This window comes from Somniosus microcephalus, unplaced genomic scaffold (genome assembly GCF_052327205.1).
Source record: "Somniosus microcephalus isolate GS21.2 unplaced genomic scaffold, FLI_Smic_1.0 unresolved_chr9, whole genome shotgun sequence".
Lineage (NCBI taxonomy): Eukaryota > Metazoa > Chordata > Chondrichthyes > Squaliformes > Somniosidae > Somniosus > Somniosus microcephalus.
This window is the reverse complement of record NW_028225187.1, coordinates 29,571,402-29,583,214: the sequence shown is the minus strand read 5'-3', so window position 1 is coordinate 29,583,214 and position 11,813 is coordinate 29,571,402. Positions and strand designations below refer to the sequence as shown.

General features: G+C 47.1%; 1 long non-coding RNA gene and 1 other non-coding gene across 2 annotated transcripts; both read left to right on the top strand.

Annotated features, from left to right (window-relative positions):
• The first annotated feature begins 6,151 nt into the window (after positions 1-6,151).
• On the top strand, positions 6,152-9,215 carry LOC147084984 (uncharacterized). Its single transcript, XR_015075823.1, has 2 exons — positions 6,152-7,065; positions 8,750-9,215. It is a non-coding gene; the product is annotated as an uncharacterized LOC147084984 (long non-coding RNA).
• Positions 8,406-8,479, top strand: trnan-guu (transfer RNA asparagine (anticodon GUU)). Its single transcript has one exon. It is a non-coding gene; the product is annotated as a tRNA-Asn (tRNA).
• Positions 9,216-11,813: the final 2,598 nt, after the last annotated feature.

Genomic DNA, 11,813 nt, shown 5'->3' with positions numbered 1-11,813 from the left:
TACTGGAATGGTGTAGTATGGAAAGAACTGAGCTCACATACTGGAATGGTGTAGTATGGAAAGACCTGAGCTCCCATACTGGAATGGTGTAGTATGGAAAGACCTGAGCTCCCATGCTGGAATGGTGTAGTATGGAAAGACCTGAGCTCTCATACTGGAATGGTGTAGTATGGAAAGACCTGAGCTCCCATACTGGAATGGTGTAGTATGGAAAGACCTGAGCTCACATACTGGAATGTTGTAGTATGGAAAGACCTGAGCTCCCATACTGGAATGGTGTAGTGTGGAAAGACCTGAGCTCACATACTGGAATGGTGTAGTATGGAAAGACCTGAGCTCCCATACTGGAATGGTGTAGTGTGGAAAGACCTGAGCTCACATACTGGAATGGTGTAGTATGGAAAGACCTGAGCTCACATACTGCAATGGTGTAGTATGGAAAGACCTGAGCTCCCATACTGGAATGGTGTAGTATGGAAAGACCTGAGCTCACATACTGGAATGTTGTAGTTTGGAAAGACCTGAGCTCCCATACTGGAATGGTGCAGTGTGGAAAGACCTGAGTTCCCATACTGGAATGGTGTAGTATGGAAAGACCTGAGCTCCCATCCTGGAATGGTGTAGTATGGAAAGACCTGAGCTCCCATCCTGGAATGGTGTAGTGTGGAAAGACCTGAGCTCCCATACTGGAATGGTGTAGTATGGAAAGACCTGAGCTCCCATACTGGAATGGTGTAGTATGGAAAGACCGGAGCTCTCATACTGGGATGGTGTAGTATGGAAAGTCCTGAGCTCCCATACTGGAATGGTGTAGTGATGGAAAGACCTGAGCTCTCATACTGGAATGGTGGTTTGTGGAAAGACCTGAGCTCTCATATTGGAATGATGTATTGTGGAAAGACCTGAGCTCTCATACTGGAATGGTGTAGTATGGAACGACCTGAGCTCCCATACTGGAATGGTGTAGTATGGAAAGACCTGAGCTCCCATACTGGAATGGTGCAGTGTGGAAAGACCTGAGCTCCCATACTGGGATGGTGTAGTGTGGAAAGACCTGAGCTCTCATACTGGAATGGTGCAGTGTGGAAAGACCTGAGCTCCCATACTGGAATGGTGCAGTGTGGAAAGACCTGAGCTCCCATACTGGGATGGTGTAGTATGGAAAGACCTGAGCTCTCATACTGGAATGGTGCAGTGTGGAAAGACCTGAGCTCCCATACTGGAATGGTGTAGTATGGAAAGACCTGAGCTCCCATACTGGAATGGTGTAGTATGGAAAGACCTGAGCTCCCATACTGGAATGGTGTAGTATGGAAAGACCTGAGCTCCCATACTGGAATGGTGTATTGTGGAAAGACCTGAGTTCTCATACTGGAATGGTGTAGTATGGAAAGACCTGAGCTCTCATACTGGAATGGTGTAGTTTGGAAGGACCTGAGCTCTCAGACTGGAATGGTGTAGTGTGGAAAGACCTGAGCTCTCATACTGGAATGGTGTAGTATGGAAGGACCTGAGCTCTCATACTGGAATGGTGTAGTATGGAAAGACCTGAGCTCTCAGACTGGAATGGTGTAGTATGGAAGGACCTGAGCTCTCATACTGGAATGGTGTAGTATGGAAGGACCTGAGCTCTCATACTGGGATGGTGCAGTATGGAAAGACCTGAGCTCTCATACTGGAATGGTGTAGTATGGAAAGACCTGAGCTCTCATACTGGAATGGTGTAGTGTGGAAAGACCTGAGCTCCCATGCTGGAATGGTGTAGTATGGAAAGACCTGAGCTCCCATACTGGAATGGTGCAGTATGGAAAGCCCTGAGCTCTCATACTGGAATGCTGTAGTATGGAAAGACCTGAGCTCTCATACTGGAATGGTGTAGTGTGGAAAGACCTGAGCTCTCATACTGGAATGGTGTAATGTGGAGAGACCTGAGCTCCCATACTGGAATGGTGTAGTATGGAAAGACCTGAGCTCTCATACTGGAATGGTGCAGTGTGGAAAGACCTGAGCTCCCATACTGGAATGGTGTAGTATGGAAGGACCTGAGCTCTCATACTGGAATAGTGTAGCATGGAAAGACCTGAGCTCCCATACTGGAATGCTATAGTATGGAAAGACCTGAGCTCTCATACTGGAATGGTGTAGTATGGAAAGACCTGAGCTCCCATACTGGAATGGTGTAGTATGGAAAGACCTGAGCTCTCATACTGGATTGGTGTATTATGGAAAGTCCTGAGCTCTCATACTGGAATGGTGTAGTGTGGTAAGTCCTGAGCTCTCATACTGGAATGGTGTGGTGTGGAGATGCCAGTGTTGGACTGGGGTGGGCAAATGTAAAAAGTCACACAACACCAGGTTATAGTCCAACAGCTTTATTTGAAATCACAAGCTTTTGGAGCGCTGCTCCTTCTTCAGGTGAAGTGGAGAAATGCATAAAGACACAGCTTATATAGTCAGAGAATCATGTCAGATGTTTACAGGTAACCTTTCCAACTGCCATTTATCACACCTCGGCAGAGAGATAATCACAGCATTCAAAGGCGTGAATGGTGTCCAAACAGGTCAGTCAGGGAAACATTACATCAAAGAACAATGAGGTGGGGTCACAAGGGGTCAAATATTGCAGATGCTGGGGTCTGTCTGAAAAACAAAAAAACAGACAAAAAACATTTTTTTTGGCTGGAAATCACAGCAGGTCCGGCCGCATCTGTGTAGAGAGAACAAGCCAATGTCGACTCGAGTCTGGATGACCCTGCGTCAGGTGGGGTTACATGTAGCGTGACATGAACCCAAGATCTCGGTTGAGGCCGTCCTCATGTGTGCGGAACTTGGCTATCAGTTTCTGCTCGACGATTTTGCGTTGTCATGTGTCTCGAAGGCCACCTTGGAGAATGCTTACCCGAAGATCGGAGGCTGAATGTCCTTGACTGCTGAAGTGTTCCCCGACTGGGAGGGAACACTCCTGCCTGGTGATTGTTGTGCGGTGTCCGTTCATCCGTTGTCGCAGTGTCTGCATGGTCTCGCCGATGTACCATGCTCCAGGGCATCCTTTCCTGCAACGTATGTGGTAGACAACGTTGGCCGAGTCACATGAGTATGTACCATGTACCTGGTGGGTGGTGTCATCACGTGTGATGATGGTATCTGTGTTGATGATCTGGCATGTCTTGCAGAGGTTGCTGTGGCAGGGTTGTGTGGTGTCGTGGTCGCTGTTCTCCTGAAAGCTGGGTAATTTGCTGCAAACGATGCTCTGTTTGAGGTTAGGCGGCTGTTTGAAAGCGAGTAGTGGAGGCGTGGGGATGGCCTTAGCGAGGTGTTCATCGTCATCAATGACATGTTGAAGGCTGCGAAGAACATGGCGTAGTTTCTCCACTCCGGGGAAGTACTGGACGACGAAGGGTACTCTGTTGGTTGTGTCCCGTGTTTGTCTTCTGAGGAGGTCTATGCGATTTTTCGCTGTGGCCCGTCGGAACTGTCGATCGACGAGTCGAGTGTCATATCCAGTTCTTACAAGGGCGTCTTTCAGTGTCTGTAGGTGTCCATCGCGTTCCTCCTCGTCTGAGCAGATCCTGTGTATTCGCAGGGCTTGTCCATAGGGGATGGCTTCTTTAACGTGGTTAGGGTGGAAGCTGGAGAAGTGAAGCATCGTGAGGTTGTCCATGGGCTTGCAGTAGAGTGAAGTGCTGAGGTGTCCGTCTTTGATGGAGATTCGTGTGTCCAAGAATGAGACTGATTCTGAGGAGTAGTCCATGGTGAGTTTGATGGTGGGATGGAACTTGTTGATGTTATCGTGTAGTCTTTTCAGTGATTCTTCGCCGTGGGTCCATAGGAAGAAAATGTCGTCGATGTATCTGGTGTATAGCGTTGGTTGGAGATCCTGTGCAGCGAAGAAGTCTTGCTCGAACTTGTGCATGAAGATGTTTGCATATTGGGGTGCGAATTTGGTCCCCATGGCTGTTCCATGTGTTTGGGTAAAGAACTGGTTGTCGAAGGTGAAGACATTGTGGTCAAGGATGAAACGAATGAGTTGTAGGATGGCGTCTGGAGATTGGCTGTTGTTGGTGTTGAGTACTGAGGCTGTCGCAGCGATGCCGTCATCGTGGGGGATACTGGTGTAGAGTGCCGAGACGTCCATCGTGGCGAGGAGTGTTCCTGGTTCAACTGGTCCGTGGGTGCTGAGCTTCTGTAAGAAGTCTGTAGTGCCGCGACAGAAGCTGGGGGTTCCCTGTACGATGGGTTTCAGGATGCCCTCGACATATCCAGAGAGGTTCTCACACAGGGTTCCGTTGCCTGATGCAATAGGACGTCCAGGTGTGTTGGCTTTGTGTATCTTTGGGAGGCAGTAGAAGTCTCCCACGCGGGGAGTACGTGGGATGAGAGCATGCAGGATGCTTTGAAGGTCTGGATCGAAGGTTTTGATCAGTCTGTTGAGTTGGCGGGTGTGTTCTTTGGTCGGATCTGCGGGTAACTGTCTGTAGTGTTCCTGGTTGTCCAGTTGTCGGTATACTTCTTTGCAATAGTCCGTTCTGTTCTGTATGACGATGGCACCTCCTTTGTCTGCTGGTTTGATGACGATGTTGCGGTTGGTCTTGAGAGCGTGGATGGCGTTGCGTTGTGCTCGGGTGACATTCTGGACTGTCTTGTGAGTGCGGCTGATGAATCTGGCGTTGATGCATCTCCTGACAGCTTGAGCATACATGTCAAGCTTAGGGCAGCGACCCTCCGGAGGGGTCCAATTTGACTCTTTCTTCTTCGGTCGCTGCACTGCAGATCCCTCTGTCTGCTGTTCCGGATCATTGATTGTCTCATTGGGTTCGCTGCTGACATCTTGGGATTTGTGGAAGAATTCCCGGAGCCTCATTCTCCTGATGAATTCCTCTGTGTCTGCCGCGAGACCGATGGGGTCCATTTTGGTGGTGGGGCAGAAATTGAGCCCTCGGCTGAGAACTTCAATTTCGTCTGGTTGAAGGGTGTGGTCGGACAGGTTGACGATGGATTTCCCTGTGGTTTCAACCATGGTACCGGGGGAGGCTTGGTTGCTGCTGCTGGTGATGCCAAGTTTCTCAAGCTTCCTGTTCTTGGTGTGCATGTAGGTAGCGTAGTTCCGTTGCCTTGTTTGTTTGGCGGTGTCTCGTAGCTGGTCTGCTGCATCCTGAGCACAGGCTGAGAACATGGACTCTATCTCGGTTTCGAGGTTGCGGCGTCTGCTGTAGAGCTGGTGTACGAGATGGTTGAGGAGTGTGCGAGAGGTACGACGGCAGAGTCTCTCAGCGCAGTCTGTGTTGTAGGTCGACTTGAGTGGGTTAGTGATCTGTAGTCCTTTCGGGATCTTGTCTGCTTTCTTGCACCTCTGCAGAAACTTGATGTCTGTGTCGATATGCGCGATCTTCTTGGAGATCCTCTCCACTTTGAGCCGGCAGTTTGTGGTGTCGATAGTAGCCATGGTGTGGAGATGCCAGAGTTGGACTGGGGTGGACAAATGTAAAAAGTCACACAACACCAGGTTATAGTCCAACAGCTTTATTTGAAATCACAAGCTTTCGGAGCGCTGCTCCTTCTTCAGGTGAAGTGGAGAAATGCATAAAGACACAGCTTATATAGTCAGAGAATCATGTCAGATGTTTACAGGTAACCTTTCCAACTGCCATTAATCACACCTCGGCAGAGAGATAATCACAGCAGTCAAAGGTGTGAATGGTGTCCAAACAGGTCAGTCAGGGAAACATTACATCAAAGAACAATGAGGTGGGGTCACAAGGGGTCAAATATTGCAGATGCTGGGGTCTGTAAGAAAAACAAAAAAACAGACAAAAAACATTTTTTTTTTTTGGGCTGGAAATCACAGCAGGTGTCCACCCCAGTCCAACTCCGGCATCTCCACACCATTAGTTCATTAAATAAGCATCGCAGTAGGAAGCAGCATCAACTGGAAGATGGCTGCGTGGAAGACGTGCATTTTCTTCAATGGGTTGCAAAATAAAATATTTTCGACGGTTAAAATTGCTTTCACGGTTCCAAGAGCGTTAAATAACGTAGTATTCTCCTCTGGCTTAGGCCTCTCGTAATGTCATAATGGGGTGAAGTGCTCGTTATACTTTCTGCTTGAAACTTTGTTTGATTGTAGCTTTGAATCTCGGCAGAGGAACCGAAAGGCAGCAGTTCAAATTAAGTAAAAACCGATTATTTGGGACGACGTCCTCGGTGCCGTAAATTGGCAAGATTCGAACCTGCGCGGGAAAACCCCAATGGATTTCTAGTCCATCGCCTTAACCACTCGGCCACGACTACCCTGACAGTGGTTTGGACCCACGCAGCTTCTCATTTGCTTCGAAATCGGTGCCTCTGCTGTGAACACTCTGGCACATAATCACATGGGCTCATGTGGAATAATTCCAATTGCAAACATTTTCGTGTCTATTTCTGTGGCGCAATGGGCCAGCACGTTTGGCTGTTAACTGAAAGGTTGGTGGTTTCGAGCCCACCCAGAGACGTGAGTAACTTTTAATTTTTGCAAACTCATCTATTGTTTAAAAATGGAGTCTTTGATTCCGTGAAATGAACAGTGGTGAGCATACTGCTGCTGCCTTCCTGTTTCCAATGGGAACAATCGCTTCATCGATCAGTCTTCTGCCAGGCTGCATGGATATTCTACATCCCTTATACCAATACTCCAAGTGCAGCGTTCTTGCATTAAAATCCAGCAGGAAAATCGGCCACAGTGGATAATCCATTCTGAAAACCCTTTTCTACACTTTCCTCAGGTTTACACAGACATGGATTAGAATGGAAAGCTTGAAACTATTACAATTGCCAGAGAACTTCAGCTTCCTTGCATCGCCCTGCACCCTGATCACATGACAACAACCAACCAATCACATAGAGCGGCGCGAGAACACCCCCATTGAATGTGTCCAATCAGGGCCTGAGGATTGAACTGCTCTGTCACATGCAGTTCCAGTAAGTTGGAGGACTCAGCTGTGACCGGATGACTTGTTGCTGTCACTAGCGCCGCGGCCGAGAAGCGAGCAGCCCCTGCAATCTCTTGTTTTCAGCCAAATGCCAGAGGTATGAATTTCTAATGATAAAATCTTTGACGCTAACTGATTTGGTTGCTGTATTTGAATGCGGTTTAGTGCCTCGCACGGGCCTTGTGATTTTCTTTTTGAGTACGGTTTGCAGTGTGTGATCGCTTAACATTTTGAGACTGAAATTAAATGCAATATCTGATTCAAATTGTTGCTTCATATGGCGTTCGGTCAAATTGAGGAAATTCGACACTACGAACGGGATTCAAATCGCCTTTTCTCTTGTGTGCTGCTTTTGTCACTTTGTACGGCCGCGTGCCTCAGGGAATGTGGTTGGAGAATAAATCTTTGGCTGCATTGTTTTTCCTGCTGGTTGTCCATCCAGCTAAACATAGTTTTCTGTGGTGAAATGAATTCAGCAGACGCTACGAAGGAAGAACATATAAATTCTTTCATGGCTTGACTGGGCGGATTCTGAGAGGTTGTTTACCCTGGCTGTGGAGCCCGAACTCGGGGTCAATGTTTCAGAATAAGGGGCCGGCCATTTAAGATTGAGATGAGGAGAAATTGCTTCATTGTAAGGGTTGTGTATCTTTGCAGTTTTCTAACGCAGAGGGCTGTGGTGGTTCAGTCGTTGAGTACATTCCTAACGGAGATGGATATGTACATTACGGAAATCAAGGTATATGGGGCTAGGTCGGTAATTTTCAGTTGAGGTAGAGGATCAGCCATGATCTTATTGAATGGCGGAGCATGATCGAGGGCCGCATGGCCAAATCCTGCTCCTATTCCTTATGATCTAATGTACCGATTTAGGCCGGCGGTGTTGAGAACTGTGGCTCGTCTGGCTTAGTTCATTAAATAAGCATCGCAGTAGGAAGCAGCATCAACTGGAAGATGGCTGCGCGGAAGACGTGCATTTTCTTCAATGGGTTGCAAAATAAAATATTTTCGACGGTTAAAATTGCTTTGACGGTTTCAAGAGCGTTAAATAACGTCGTGTTCTCCTTAGGCTTAGGCCTCTCGTAATGTCATAATGGGGTGAAGTGCTTGTTCTACTTTCTGCTTGAAACGTTGTTTGATTGGAGCTTTGAATCTCGGCAGAGGAACCGAAAGGCAGCAGTTCAAATTAAGTAAAAACCGATCATTTGGGACGACGTCCTCTGTGCCGTAGTCGGCAGTTATTCGAACCTGCGCGGGGAAACCCCAATGGATTTCTAATCCATCGCCTTAACCACTCGGCCACGACTACCCTGACAGTGGTTTGGACCCACGCAGCTTCTCATTTGCTTCGAAATCGGTGCCTCTGCTGTGAACACTCTGGCACATAATCACATGGGTTCATGTGGAATAATTCCAATTGCAAACATTTTCGTGTCTGTCTCTGTGGCGCAATGGGCCAGCGCGTTCGGCTGTTAACTGAAAGGTTGGTGGTTCGAGCCCACCCAGAGACGTGAGTAAATTTTAATTTTTGCAAACTCATCTATTGTTTAAAAATGGAGTCTTTGATTCCGTGAAATGAACAGTGGTGAGCATACTGCTGCTGCCTTCCTGTTTCCAATGGGAACAATCGCTTCATCGATCAGTCTTCTGCCAGGCAGCATGGATATTCTACATCCCTTATACCAATACTCCAAGTGCAGCGTTCTTGCATTAAAATCCAGCAGGAAAATCGGCCACAGTGGATAATCCATTCTGAAAACCCTTTTCTACACTTTCCTCAGGTTTACACATACATGGATTAGAATGGAAAGCTTGAAACTATTACAATTGCCAGAGAACTGCAGCTTCCTTGCATCGCTCCGCACCCTGAACACGTGACAACAACCAACCAATCACATAGAGCGGCGCGAGAACACCCCCATTGAATGTGTCCAATCAGGGCCTGAGGATTGAACTGCTCCGTCACAAGCAGTTCCAGTACGTTGGAGGACTCAGCTGTGAGCGGATGACTTGTTGCTGTCGCTCGCGCCGCGGCCGAGAAGCGAGCAGCCCCTGCAATCTCTTGTTTTCAGCCAAATGTTAGAGGTATGAATTTCTAATGACAAAATCTTTGACGCTAACTGATTTGGTTGCTGTATTTGAATGCGGTTTAGTGCCTCGCACGGGCCTTGTGATTTTCTTTTTGCGTACGGTTTGCAGTGTGTGATCGCTTAACATTTTGAGACTGAAATTAAATGCAATATCTGATTCAAATTGTTGCTTCATATGGCGTTCGGTCAAATTGAGGCCATTCGACACTACGAACGGGGTTCAAATCGCCTTTTCTCTCGTGTGCTGCTTTTGTCCCTTTAAACGGCCACATGCTTGTCACAAATTCTTGGACGCGAGCTGGTTTGGTTCCTGTGTTTGAACATTAATAAAAAGATACAAAAGCAAAATACTGCGGATGATGGAAATCTGAAATAAATAAATAAAATGCTGGAAATACTCAGCACTTCAGGCAGCATCTGTGGAGAGAGAAACAGAGTTAAGGTTTCAGGTTGAAGACCCTTCGTCAGAACTGGAATAAGCTGGAGACCGATGTTTCTTGTAACACACCGATTGTAAATTTAATTCATAATTTATCCCAAAATCAACAGCACGAATAAAACTGATGAGCTGATAATTAACACATTGCTGCTTGTGGGACATTTTATGCACAACTTGGCTGCAGCGTTTCCAACATTACAACAATAACTACACTTCAAAATACTTCATTGGTTGTAAAGCGCTCTGGGACATCCTGAGGAGCTGAAAGGCACTAAGGCAATGCAAGTCTGAGCAGAGCGTGCGAGCATGAGGGGAAACATTGCAAGTTGACAACAAATAATATCGTGGCAACCGTCGGCAGAATGTCAGTGAGAGGAAAGATATCGTGTTTGAGTGAAGAAATAAACCATGGTAGAAAGAAAGATAATCATTTCCATAGGGACATATTGCAGAATGTTGCCAATTGTTTTAATAAAATTCAGAGCATAGCCGGCACATTTGATCTTCCTTCTACTGCTCTCACAACTGAACTATTCCTGCCGCATTGAGACTGAAATTTACCATTAGTATAAGAGGAGAGAATATTAGGGGATATTTGCCCTCCTAATCAAAAGTTCCTCAGACTAATGGAATTTAAACAACATCTGACCCTCATCCTGATCACGGAGACCAGCTCACCACCTGTTTATAGATAATGAATATTCCCTTAACCTTGTCTTAATGTAAAGTTCACTGTCTGGCTAGGTCAGGTTGAGAATATATTCTTGTAATATTGATCTGATTGGAGCGCAGGAGCAGATGGGATCCGCTGTTCAACCGGGAAGTTTGGTAGGGCGAATGGGGAATTGGCTGAGAGATGGTGGGTTTGAGAGTGGCAGCAAGCATGGCGTGGTCAATAGATTGTAAATCTAGGGCAGGTACAGCACTGCTTAGATAGAGAATAAAGGTCCATCTACACTTGCGCATCAAACAATCCCAGGGCAGTTACAGCACGGGTTAGATACAGAGTAAAGCTCCCGCTACATTGTCCCACCAAACACTCCCAGGTCAGGCACAGCACCGGATACATACAGAGAAAAGCTACCTCTACACGGTACCATCAAATACTCCCAGGGCATATACAGCACTGTTTAGATACAGAAGAAAGTTCTATCTACACTGCCCCATGAAACACTCCCAGGGCAGATACAGCATGGGTCAGGTACAGAGTAAAGCTCCCTCTACACTGTCCCATCAAACACTAGAATGGCAGGAACAGCACGGGTTAGATAGAAAGTAAAACACCCTCGGCACTATCTAATCAAACACTCCAATGGCAGGTACAGGACGAGGAAGATACAGAGTAAATCTCCCTCCACACTGTCACATCAAAGTCTCCAAGTGCAGGTACAGCACTGGTTAGACTCAGAGTAAAGCCCCTTATACACTGTCCCATCAAACACTCCCAGGGCAGGTACAACACGATTTAGATACAGAGTAAAGCTACCTCTACACTGTCCCATCAAACAATCTTAGGGAACGTACAGCACGGGTTAGATACAGAGTCAAGCTACCTCTACACTGCCAAATGAAACACTCCCACGCCAGGCACAGCACAGGCTAGAGAGAGAGTAAAGCTCCATCTATATTATCCCTTCAAAGAATCACTGGGCAGGTACAGAGCAGGTTAAATACAGCATAAAGCTTCATCTACACTGACTCATCAAACACTCCGAGGGCAGGTACAGCACAGGTCAGATACAGAGTGAAGTTCCATCTACACTGTCCCACCCAGCACTACCAGAGCAGCTACAGCACGTGTAAGATACAGCGTAAATCTCCCTCTACACGGTACCAAACACTCCCAGGGCAGGTACAGCACGGAAAAGATACAGAGTAAATCTCCCTCTACAATGTCCCATCAAACATTGGAATGGCAGGAACCACACAGGTTATATACAGCTTAAAAGTCCCTCGGCACTATCGAATTAAACACTCCAAGGACAGTTACAACACGGTGTAGATAAGGAGTAAATCACCCTCTACACTCTGCCAACAAACACTCCCAGGGCAGGTACAGCACGGGTTAGATAAAGAGTAAAGTTCCCTCTACACTGCCCCATCAATCACTCCCAGGGCAGGCACAGCACAGGCTAGATACAGAGTAAAGCTCCTATATTGTCCCATCAAAGAATCCCAGGGCAGACACAGCACAGGTTTGATACAGCAAAACGCTCCATCTACATTGTCCCATCAAAAACTCCTAGGGATGGTACAGCAAGGGTTAGACACAGAGTAAAGCACCCTCTACACTGTCGCATCAAAAACTGACAGGGC